This window comes from Lepisma saccharinum, chromosome 10, assembly GCF_977018435.1.
Source record: "Lepisma saccharinum chromosome 10, izLepSacc3.1, whole genome shotgun sequence".
Classification (NCBI taxonomy): Eukaryota; Metazoa; Arthropoda; class Insecta; order Zygentoma; family Lepismatidae; genus Lepisma; species Lepisma saccharinum.
This window is the reverse complement of record NC_139238.1, coordinates 9299302-9311801: the sequence shown is the minus strand read 5'-3', so window position 1 is coordinate 9311801 and position 12500 is coordinate 9299302. Positions and strand designations below refer to the sequence as shown.

The following is a 12500-nucleotide window of genomic DNA, read 5'->3' as shown; positions in this document are numbered from 1 at the left end:
GAAGATGAGGATGAATGGTGGTAAGATAAGATGGATGAATGGATAGTCACAAACATATAGGGACAACCGTCATACGCCCCACATGAGATTATACTAGCTGAGTGTCCAGATGCCAAAGCCTTGCTTGTCTGCCAAACACAGTTCAGGATGCATTAATACAAAATAGCAGATCTAATTCTCTTCTTAAATTCAGCTTCAGTTTTCATCTTAACTGGCCCTTTGCTAGGGATTTTCATTAAATAAATATTTATTTTCTTAATTACTAATATCCAACTTCACCTAAGTAGGGGTCTAGAAAAGTCCAGAAAAAGTGGATGTGTTATTTTGGTAGACACCCTGTTATTGAACTAAAAACTACCCAAGATGAAACATCTGGAACCATTTTAAATTACGGTAATTGCTGAATATTTGTTAGCTATTACAGGTCCTAATTCAAATGTTGAGAGAGTACTTTCATTACCAGCAGCATAACAGACTCACGAGAGAAATTATTTTTTCATAAACTCTGTAAAATGTTTGGTACTGGTCCCCATAATTTCAAAGAGTTTGACTGTGCACTCTAACTAAAATATATAGTTTGACTGAAATTTTGATAATAATTGTCTCCTCTGAGAAGTAACACTTAAATCAAGTATTAACAGGTGCATTGGTTAGTATGATTGCAAGTTTTGAAATTTTGCATTTAAAAATTCATTGAGAATTAATTTTTTTGAAACTGAAAAGTGTCATTTTTCAACTACTTTGTAACGTGTTCTATAAAAATATGTATTATTTATTGAAAATGTGTTGTGTCCTACATTTTGGGACAGCATGTCCTACATTTCCCTTACAGCGATCTGGTAACCCTATGCTCACCATACATTGCAATTATTTTGTTTTATGGGAAGTGGTAGGACTGGATGGGCTCCTGCATAGAAAATGGTTAGCACCCCTTGCCTTTCAAATGGTCCCGGTGAGAGCCCTAAAATTCCTGCATTGACCCAGCACCATGAGGACAATTGGGAAGCTACTTGAAAAGAAGTAGTGGGCTCTGGTTTCAAAAGCCAGAAACAGCAGTGATGGGACTTGGATGTGCTGCTCTCACTTAAAGGGGCTGTTGCAGCATGGAGTCAGGTAGGACTTGGAGAGTTCTGTCACTCATTATTCTAGCGTCACTGGTTTAGCAGATATTTTCAAAATTTTTTTGGTAGTAATTATACCAGACACGCTGTATATCAAGAACCAAGTTAGTGTCCATGTTATTGTACAATGTATTCAAGGTTAACAGGAAAGAAATTGTCCATCACTATTTCCATAACCTTTTCTTGCTTCATTCTAAAGATAGTGGAAGTACTTATCTTGAGCAGAGCATATTTTCTGCTTATTGGTACCTAAATTCTTCAATCTCACAGCAGAGAATAAAATGAATTAACATAATGATGGACAATTTCCCTGCTATTATATTTGCTGTCAGCAAGCAATGCTCGTGACTTTGGTTTTATGTGAGAGCTATTTCAATGTTTTTAGATAGTCTGATGGTTGGTGCCCTTACTTTTGGTTTCAGTAATTGATGGAGCTACAGAGTTATCCAAGAGTTGAACAAAAAGGATCAGGGTTAGCGTGAGAATATTTGAGATTCAAAATAATGGTGAGTCCTACTTCCACACCTCTGCATCGAATCATCGTTCATCCTCGTCGTCACAGTTAATCAAAAGTGGCAGGAAAACAATGTAAAAGAGAAAATTACAAATATCGTGGAACCCTGATTTTACATTTTTCCGCAGTATACATTCAATCTTGATGATCCCAACATAGCAAAATGTTATAAAATTTTCCTCGATTTTATGTTTTCCCACATTAACACTTAGAGTGCTGACCTGTAAGTCGCTTTCCGTCCCAAGAATGCCGACCATTTTCACTACTTTTTTTAAAAAATATATCTCAAACACTAAAAATGTAAAATATATGTATCATACATACACTGTTGAAAAGTTTGATTCTTCCTCTTCATTTTGTATATGATATGTTACATTATAACCACATGGCTACCTTGGACGTTTCATCATAAATGATATGAAATGTACTAAAAATAAAAAGTTGACAAGATATGAGACATGCAGTGGCGGCGATTGGGTCCCAAAATTGAGGGGGCAAGGTGCCAAAATTAAGGGGGAAAAGACAGTATATTTCCCTTTGTAGATAAGATTTAGCATAGTGCGGAGGCAAAAGTGGCGAAAATTGGGAGGGGCAACTTTCCCCCTCACCCCTCCACCCTAATTGCCAATTGCCAGCACTGTGGAAGAGGGAAGCAAGCATATCGCTATCAGACAACGACGCGAACAGAACCGTTATGAGCATTTGCCCACCATCTAGTGGCAGTATGAGGAAGTATGATGTCCAAACAGTACTCAGGATTGCTTTCTCCGTAAATGTACGGCAAATGACCGTTGAAATAAATTTTCAATTCAACTCCATATATATACATGATTAGCACTCTAAGTGTTAAGTTTTTTCAACTTGGTCCCCTGAAAAACGTAAACTCGAGGTTCCACTACAAATTTGAACAAATGTTCTTGGGCTACCAGCCAGATGAAATAAGTTTTTTTCCAGCATTGATTATGTCTTCCTTTAATCTTCTGTCCCGGTACTCGGCACATTTGGCTATGATTTTGGTGTCTGCTAATCCCGACTTTTCCTGTTATGACAGCCTTGATGTTCATTTTGTCTCAGGACAAACAGGATGCACCATTCAACAATGTATAGTGGAATCAAGAGACGGGAGTTCAGATATTTGGGCAAGAGTGGTTTGACTTCATATGTTCACTCCTTGTCCAAGCTAATTTTATTGTAAGTACACTTTTATCATATCTGATGCGCAGGGCAGATGATGGAGAGAATGAGAAGAATTTTGTGTGTTACAATTAGAATGCTGAAGCGCGGGCTTTTTGCTCGAGCACGATAACAAAAATCTGTATATGCTTCAAGCCAAGAGTACACGTATAACCATAATTTGTCTGAGGTAGTTGGCCCTCAAATATGGACCGTGAAGTGAAAGACAGTGAAATTGAAACTTAAGGGCATGCGATACAATTTCCACGGGAGTCTTCCCAAGCCCTTCCGTCCATGGCAGTGTGCCAACTTAGCTCTCTTGGAGCCAGATCTGGCTCTTTCGTGCACTCTAGCCGGACCCTGTGGCCGAGTGCTTAGCACATCGTGCTGCGACGTCAAGGGTCCCGGGTTCGAATCCTGTTCGGGCTTGGTTGTTTGCGAATGTCTATTCATCAATTTCATCACTCATCCCCATCTTCGCAAATTAGCCAAGAGGCACAAAACGCGAAGTAAAATAAACTAAATCAATCAATCAGTCTTTCGTGCACTCGTTCGGCTGTGATCTGGGATGCCCATCCCCCATGCCCCACTATGATGCCATCTCTGGTCCCGACCCACATAGACCAACTTTTGTCATAATTATACATTTTGCACGTGACGTGATATTGTTATATTGGCTGAGTCGCCCCACTCCCTCTTATCCCCCCCAGCTACTTCTTTATAGCGCCGTGTTTGACCTGAAATTGACATAATATTGTTATCAGGGAATTCTTTATTTTCGATTTCATACCACCATCGGTGGATTATTGAGATGGGCGATGCCGCCGGATCTAGATGTTGAAAACTAAGAATAAATTGTCATCACTTTAGAGTTAACGATAATAGCAGTGCCCCACCCCTTTGACAACTAACATTACCCTAGAAGGCACTTTATGCAGCCATCGTAAATCTAGCTCCATGAGAGTCAGTTTTAACTCTATTTAAGGTGAAATTTAGTTCTTTTATGCCCATCAGGTTTGGCAACACTGCCAGGAGGCAAGGAAAAAAGCATTGATCATATGGGAGTATGATTTGATTCATTCTCTTGTGAATATAAAACTTCCGATGGAATAGAAAGAGATCTCAATGGGAAGAGGACAGTTTGAAGATGAATTTCACCAGCGAAAAAGTCGAAACTTCCATTTGATTAGCCGTAACTTGATGTTGAAGTTGATTCCCCATAAGGAATACATGGGATTCCGAAAATTATTATTCATCATATTTTTCAAACATCGTGTCCAGCTTAATAATCAACATAACAAAATGTTTGCACTTGCAACATGGAGAGAAATTCATACTCTTATATACACCCAGGGTTTGTTTTAGTAGCAGTGCCCATTCGGGCAATACTGAAATAAATGCACAATTGGTGCATAATTGTATCTCCTCACCTTAAGTGAACATAATCATCATCTCAATGTTAAAATGTAGTTTCGTCTATATTACCAATACATAGCGAAATATGAAAATGAAAGATGATTATGTGCTGAAACTTCCAGGATGGATTTTTACATGGCCTATTTCTACAATTACTGTTAACATTGAAATTATATTGTTTCTATACACTTGAGCGTGGGAGATTTGATAGAGTATGAGCGAACGAAAGTGGTCCCATGCAGTACTGTAAGTCACTATATTCTTTAGCACAGCGCACTGTATGCTTTGTTGAGATTTTATCATACAGTCTTTGTGGGATTTCAGCTGGAGTTCTTGTGAGCAAAAGGTAAGCAATAAGGAATGTGTGGGTATTTGTAAGAAAAATTGACAAAGATCCCTATAGGTAAGTTGGTAATATAATAGTGAAGAATCATGGGATGCACATGCAGTCATTTACGAGTCACCTTGAAGTTCTTTCCAGACATCTGCATGTGGACAGAGGTCATTCAATCTAATAAGCTTAGGGTTCATTTTCCTCCCACAGTTTTTGTTCGCAATCGATTTCACCACCTGTTTGGTAGTTTCATTAGCCATGTACTGCTTGCTACAGGTGGTGGGGTTCTTTTTTCTCGCACACACATTTGTGGTGGTGCTACTGTTCTGCTGTCTTTGCAGCCGGCACGGGGAACTCCTTTATGGCAGTCACCCCTCTGTTAACAGCCAATTAAGCCTACCGTTGCTAATCCATCCCTCCTCCCAGAAGCAGCCAGCAGGGAAACGTGATTTTGTCAAAATAACCATTCTGCACTGTGAATGGACACCGGTTGATAAGGGAAGTCTACTGGAGTTGACACTAGCTTTTTCTTTCTGCTTCTCCAGCATGGACACGGTACCTCCTTCTTTGGCCACTGTAACGTCAATCATTGGCGGTGAAAGGTATAAATGCAGGGACCCAAAAAATGAACTACAGAGGGTAATAATGTAATCACAACAAAGAAACCACATATACAAAATTGTTCTTGCAATGGGGTTATGGCTAATTAATCCAAGATAAGCTCCCACCTTAACAATTAGAGAAATAAGCCCACAGGATAACATATACTGTACACCACAATATGCTTTTATCTCAAACACTCCTTTAGATACTATCCAGCAGTCAGAATTCTGATGAAAAGAAATAGTGGTTTATTTTCCATCTAGACAGATCAACATGATTGGTTTGATTATAGAATACAGTAGAATGTCGTTTATCCGCACACTCCTTGTACATGTATACGTATGTAGTACTGTGTATGTATGTATAAAATAAACCTGTACTGTACGTGTTTCTTTGTTAAATAAGCACAAGTTTGATTATCCGCATAACCTTCGGTCCCAAGACGTTCTACTGTACAATAAAATTGTGGTTCATATTTATTCATTCAAGCATCTGACAATTTGGATATTCATAAGTTCATTTTTATCCGTTGAGTAATTAATATTAAAATTCATAAATTTGAAATGTCTAATATTCACATCAAGTTGAATACCACTTTTAACCTCTTCGGGTCCCACGTGTCGTATACGACACAAAAAATTAACGTTTTATAACTCGTAACAGCTCCACTGTGTCTTGGAATTCAGAAACACAAGTAGTTCTGTCGTCACTCCTAGATGTCAGGAGCAGCCGGAAAATGTTTTGTCTAAGTTCCATCAGTTTTAGCGGGAGACTTTCACTATTCTTTGTCATAGTGTGTGCTGGACAGTGGGAAATCATGGCGCGCTATCGTAAGTATTTTTTTCTATTTTCTAATAAACTAGTTAGGCAATTTCTGTTAGTGAAACTTTGTTCTTGAAAGATCATAGAAAGAATTGAGCTGATTTACATTGTTTGCAATTATTTGGTTTGACCGTTATGATGTCTGCATTTTGCATGTGTCCTATATGACACAGTGGTTCCTAATGTATAGAAATTTCCAAATATCCAAAAACATTCTGATGTATACATAATAATATAGATACACGAAAGAATATTTGCTACACAAATTAATGAAAGACTGATGATTGAAATGACTTATTGTAACTTTTATGCCAACAACACATAAATAAAATGCATTAAAAATTGTACATCAAAGTCAAGATTTGGGCTATTTGTAGTAGAATGCATTTTACTTTGAAGGGATATAGGGTTTTGGAGTGAGGCTCTAGATAATCGTAATTTGAGCAGTAGTAGAGATAGTGATTTGATTTCGTTATTTTTAGGGCTGAGCGGATACCACTTTGAACCGATACCAATGCCGATACTCTTACCGATACCCACCGATACCGATACTTGAAAATTTCGATAATTTAAATTTGTTCAAAATATTGATCAATATTGATGTGTACATTTTCTTCTCCAATTGTATGCATCAATTTAAAAAGAAATTTGTCTTATAATATTCAAGAATTCCATGACAATATTAAAATGCATATTATGTAATCACAAAATATAGTTTTTCTTGCAAAATTGGTGGGAGACAGAAAGAAAGTTTGGATTCTGCATAATTCCCAGGATAATTAGACTCCGCGAAAGTGTCGCGTGCCATTTTTAGGGACCTCGCTAAGACCGAAATCCCGGACAAGTATCGGCTGGTATCGGTAGATGAATTCCAACCGGTACTTTCCGATACCGATACATCGGCATCGGTATCAGCTCAGCCCTAGTTATTTTACTTCGCTTTTCTCCACTCCCCTAATCACGGGATTAGGATAACTGATGATATGACGACACTTATGAAGGGACTCGTTCCGAAAAAAGACCCATGCCCTATCACAGATTCGAACCCAGAACCCCTGGCATCCTATCGTGACATAGTACTTTATATTCATTTTCAAATTGAAATTTTGAAAGTTTTTTGCTTGTCTGACTACATTCCTTTAGGGGGATACTTACAATACTTTTTTTTTCCAGTGAACCCAGATGACATTGTCCGAGAAATTGAACTTGATGGAAATATTTCCGATATTGAGGGCTTCGAAAGTGACGATTCTAACGGGACTGGTTTTCCTATAGAACAAATGAGTGACTGTTGTTCATCAGAAGGTGAACCATCGGATGATGATACGCCAACATCACATCTAGAAAACAGTCAAGGCAGTCAGAGGGTTCTACCGTGGCGACATACAGATAACTTTGAACCTTTACCGGCGTCTCCTACATTTGAGGAGGAAGTATGGATTGGCAGTGAAAGAGACGTAAATGAATATTTTTCAAAATATATTCCAGACAGTGTTTTTGAACTTATGTCCTCTTGCACAAATCAAGTGAGTATTTCACGCTTAGGTAAGTCACTAAACACGACACCGCAAGAAATGAAAATTTTCTTCGGTTTATCAATTGCTATGTCATATTTTGGTTACCCAAGAATTAAAATGTATTGGGCTTCGGTCAGCAGGGTGCCTAGTATTGCTGACAAAATGTCTAGAAAACGTTTCTTTTCTATCAGATCTAATTTGAAGATAGTTGTTGATGAAGAAGTGACAGAAGATGTGAAATCCTGTGACAAATACTGGAAAGTTCGGCCTCTGATTAGAACCATACACGAGGGTTGTATGAAAAATCCAAGAACAGTAAAGGTTTCCATTGATGAACAAATGATCCCTTTCTGGGGTCAAACAAGAATGAGACAGTACATACGAGGAAAACCAAATCCGGTGGGCCTGAAGAACTTTGTGGCTGCTTCACCAGATGGTCTACCTCTCGATTTTTTCCTGTATGAAGGAAAAGGAGATACTATCATTGATGCTTATGATTTTCTTGACATGTACAGGATGAAGTACAAAACAAGAAAGTGGACTGTACGTGTAATAATTCATTTCTTTGACTTCGTGTGTGCTGCATGTTGGATTGAGTACCGAAGAGATTCAGCAGCATTGAAGAAGAAAAGCCGAGATATAATGGACTACTTGGATTTTAAAAATGCAGTATCTGAGTGGTTACTTCATTCTGGAGAATCTACAGAGTCAGGGGATGAGTTTTTGCCAAATACATCAAAGAAGAGGAAAATATCAGTGCCACACCCAAGTACACCAAAGCGGAAGAATGGAGCACAACATATGCCAGAAATTGTAGTGGATGGAAAGAACCATAGATGCCGTATGCCTGGTTGTAACAGTGTAAGAGCAAGAGTGACCTGCAGTAAGTGTAAAATTAATTTATGCCTTGTTGCAAACCGAAATTGCTTCAAACTTTACCATGAACTGTAAAATTAGCAAAAAAAAAAAAAGGAAAAAAAAAGATGTATTTAAAAACTGAACACATTATAATGTACCATCAGATTTAGTTTAAAAGTTTGTTACTTACATATATAATTGTGTGTACAAATTCTGTAAAAAAATTGCAACATATAGAACCAGTGTGTCATATATGACACATGCCTTTTTATAAAAAGTAATGTTGAAAATCAAGAAATTCATATTTTTTTGGTGTTAACAAAGGTAAATAAACAACATACATAAAAATATCCCCCAAAAAGTTATTTTCTCTGTTAGTGGTTCCGAAGAGGTTAAGAACCTTGTGAAATTGTTTATGAATATTGAAACAATAATTCAACAGTTAAAATATACATAAATATGTATCTGCCAATATTGACAATTTAGATCCTCTTTGTGGGTATTAGATCTTATCATTGTGGAAATTGAAAGGTAAACCGGGACAAGAAAAACATTTTGTTAATCGTTGCCACACACATTGGTAAAAATAGTTTCATTCGAATATTTTCTCTTTAATTCTCAGTTGCTGCAACAATTGTACGAGTCAGTTTTGACGACTTTGTACACTTTGACAATAAAGTTGCTTTTTGCAACAAAAAGGTCATGATCGGCGTGTTGTACGTATTGCAACATTTACATTCATGTAAGTGGTAGATCAGAAAATATTTAGTTTGATCGTACAGACCATTCTGGGTTGCTTGTAAGTTCACTTGTTTTTCTGATACTAGTAATTTCGAAAAATACTTACTCAACATTGATTTCTCAATTGACGCTCTTAATGAAATTGACAATGTACATACCCTTTATACACACGTTCCTTCCTTTTCCAATCTGCAATATGTGAACATGGATAACTTTGAGTCAAATGGGTTCAGTCGAACACATCGAGCAAGCAGCATTTCATAGTTCTCTGAATACTTCAGCTTACTGGTTTCCTTTGCATGCACTCGTCCTTGAACTCAACACTGTGTGCAGGAAATTGTACTCAATATCCTTCAGAGGCTTTTAGAAACTCCAAATATAAGTTGCAGCATGTAAGTCTCATTTCACGATTCAATCCCCCGATCCTACGGTTCAATGCATCGTGCTATCGAAAGGCAGTACCAAGTTACGAAGCACTTAAACAATGTTTTGAGGGCATGCAACCAGTTCTCGCATGCCAAGAGAGAGAGAGGCATGTACTTCCTGTATCAAATCACAATGATAAGAGCGAGGTGTGTCATTCCTGTGCCAAATCATGATGACAAGAGTCTGTTGTACTGTTCGTATCGAGAAGGAAGGAGGAGGTTTGCAGGCTGATTGCACAGGCCTGACAAGGTTCTGAGATGGATCCGCCGGTCGTTGAGAATTGCCTGCTCAATGGCTGTAACATTCAGTTCCGTTGCAGCTGTTGCTGGTCGCCCACAATGTGACGAGTCAACAAGGTTCACACGGCCTCCTTGAAAGAATGTGCACCACCTGGAGATTTTGCTACAGTCGAAACAGTCTTCCCCATACTCGCCCAACATTTCCCTGAGAATTTCACTAGGATTTTGTCCTTTTGCCCACAAAAAACGAATTACAGCTCTTTGCTTTTCACACATTGACGATAATAACATGCGTGCCATCTTTGTTAAGTAGTTCACGCTTCTGCCACCAGAGTTATACCTGATCGAAGAAATTCCATCTCTAGCGTGAACTTCAAACTATACATCTAAAATTTCAACGTCCCAGCCACAATAACATCGCGCGGAAAATAATTGTTGTGCGATACTTAATGATCAACCCTTGTATAATGTGGGAAAATGTAAAATCCAGGAACGTAAAACCGGAATTCCATTGCATATAGAAATTGATGTTGTCAGACTTGGGTTGGTGTTTTATTTCTATTATATAGGAGGGCCACTATTTATATTTTGAGCCTTGGCAACACTGATTGAAGTTAGGTGCGATTTGACGTTTGCACGGAATCGTCTGGCATTATTGACCATAACGTACTTCAAATGTTTTGTCAATAGCTTGATTTGTGTTGTTTATGTTGCCTTGGAGATTGCGCGACAACAATAAAATGGAATTAACTCGTGAACATTTTCGTGCGATGATTTTTTATGATTTTCGACGTGGATTATCAAGACAAGAGTGCATCGATCAACTTACTTCCACATTTGGCGATGAAGCCGCATCCTTTGCCACTGTGAAATGCTGGTATAACGAATTTAATCGTGGCCGCCATTCGCTCACCGACGAGATTTGCGAAGGTCGTCCAAAATCAGTTGTTGTTCAAGAAAACATTGATGCTGTGCAAAACCTAATACTGCAAAATCGTTATGTGACATACTGTGAGATTGAGACAACCATAGGCATATATAAAATATTACATGATCATTTAGCTGTGAGAAAGGTATGTTCTCGTTGGATCCCACACAATTTGACAAAAACTCAAAATGACGCTTGCGTCAATTGGTGCAAACAAATGCTCAATAAATACAATCGTGGTGCTTCAAAAGATGCATATAAGATTGTAACAGGTGACGAATCATGGATATATGCATATGAGCCGGAACGTAAACAGCAGTCGACTGTATGGGTGTTACAAGATGAACCCAATCCAACAAAAGTTGTTCGCGCTCGAAGCACATCGAAACAAATGGTCGCCTGTTTTTTCGGGAAAACTGGTCATGTGGCAACTGTGCCTTTAGAGGAACGTAGAACGGTCAACTCTGAATGGTACACAACAATTTGTTTGCCAGAGGTCTTCGGTCAAATACGGAAAACAAACAAACGCCGTCGGATCATTCTTCATCAAGACAATGCCAGCTGTCACACATCTCGTCTAACAACCGACTTTATGAACAGTCAAAAAATCGAATTGATGGTTCATCCACCGTACAGTCCTGATTTGGCACCCAATGACTTCTTCTTGTTCCCGAATATCAAGAATAAATTGCATGGACAACGATTTTCGTCGGCGGAAGACGCCGTTGAAGCGTTCAAAAACCATATTATGGAGGTGTCTCAAGAAGATTGGAAAAACTGCTTTGACAAATGGTTCGAATGAATGCAAAAGTGTATTGACCATAAAGGAGAATACATCGAAAAACAATAAAGCAGTTTTCAATGCCAAATTCCTGTTTTTTCATTGTTAGGCTCAAAATATAAATAGTGGCCCTCCTATTGTAAGGAAAACCATACACAGGTGTCACTTGAGCATTTCATCAATCGAACGCAGGCTTGTGGGCCCATCATGCTTCTACTGCTAAATAGATTGTTCTCAAGTGTCATCTGTCACTTCAGTTTTGAAATCTCCCTTACAGTATAGAAAGTCAAATTTTCAGATTATGTCTGCCACAGTACAATACTTATGTGAAAGCTTTACCAGTCTTTTTTCTACTTCAGTATGTATAATAGAATTGACCAAACAGCCAAATATATTATTTTGACTACTAGGAATAAGTAGTGAAGTACAATTCATTGTGAATAACTGATGGCAAGTTTTTGATTTTCAGAACCCATGATTACAAACAACATTGGGCAAGATCTTTAGTGAATGACAACTTTGTGTTTTAATAACAATAATTTGTAGATACACACAAAACTTGTTTCAGATAGAGCTGAAATGAAACCAGGAAAAAATAGTGTCTCGTCATTTTGTAGCGATTTTCATTTAATTTAATGTGTGAAATGGCAAACAAAAAATGAGGACCTTTTTTTTATTAATGATTAATTTTTAACAACAGTTTTGAAGAATGTATACAAGATAATTGATTTGCCAACAGGTAATATAATGTATTCATAGTGTTGCCAGGTCATCAGTTTTTAAATGTTCAGTATGGAGAAAATTAAAAACTTTTCAACCGAGTCTCTGGTGACCTGGCAAACCTACAAAAATACATTACATTGCCTGTTTTACCAATGGTAAATAAGTATGCTATACATCTTTCAGAACTTGAAGATGTAAATGGGACGTTCGGGAAACAGAAGCACCTTATTAATGCTTTTAATGCAGCTTGTAAACACACAGTATTAGGCTGCATTTCAAGAACCTGCTTTGTGATCATTGACTT

The 12500-nt window shown here is 37.9% G+C and overlaps 1 protein-coding gene across 1 annotated transcript in view; it reads left to right on the top strand.

Moving 5' to 3' along the window:
- The first annotated feature begins 5105 nt into the window (after positions 1 to 5105).
- Positions 5106 to 12500, top strand: part of xit (ALG6/ALG8 family glucosyltransferase xit) — a 120039-nt gene continuing 112644 nt past the window's right edge. The window contains exon 1 of the mRNA XM_083129504.1: positions 5106 to 5117. The gene's annotated coding sequence lies outside the window, so the exon portion shown is untranslated. The remainder of the gene's footprint in view (positions 5118 to 12500) is intronic.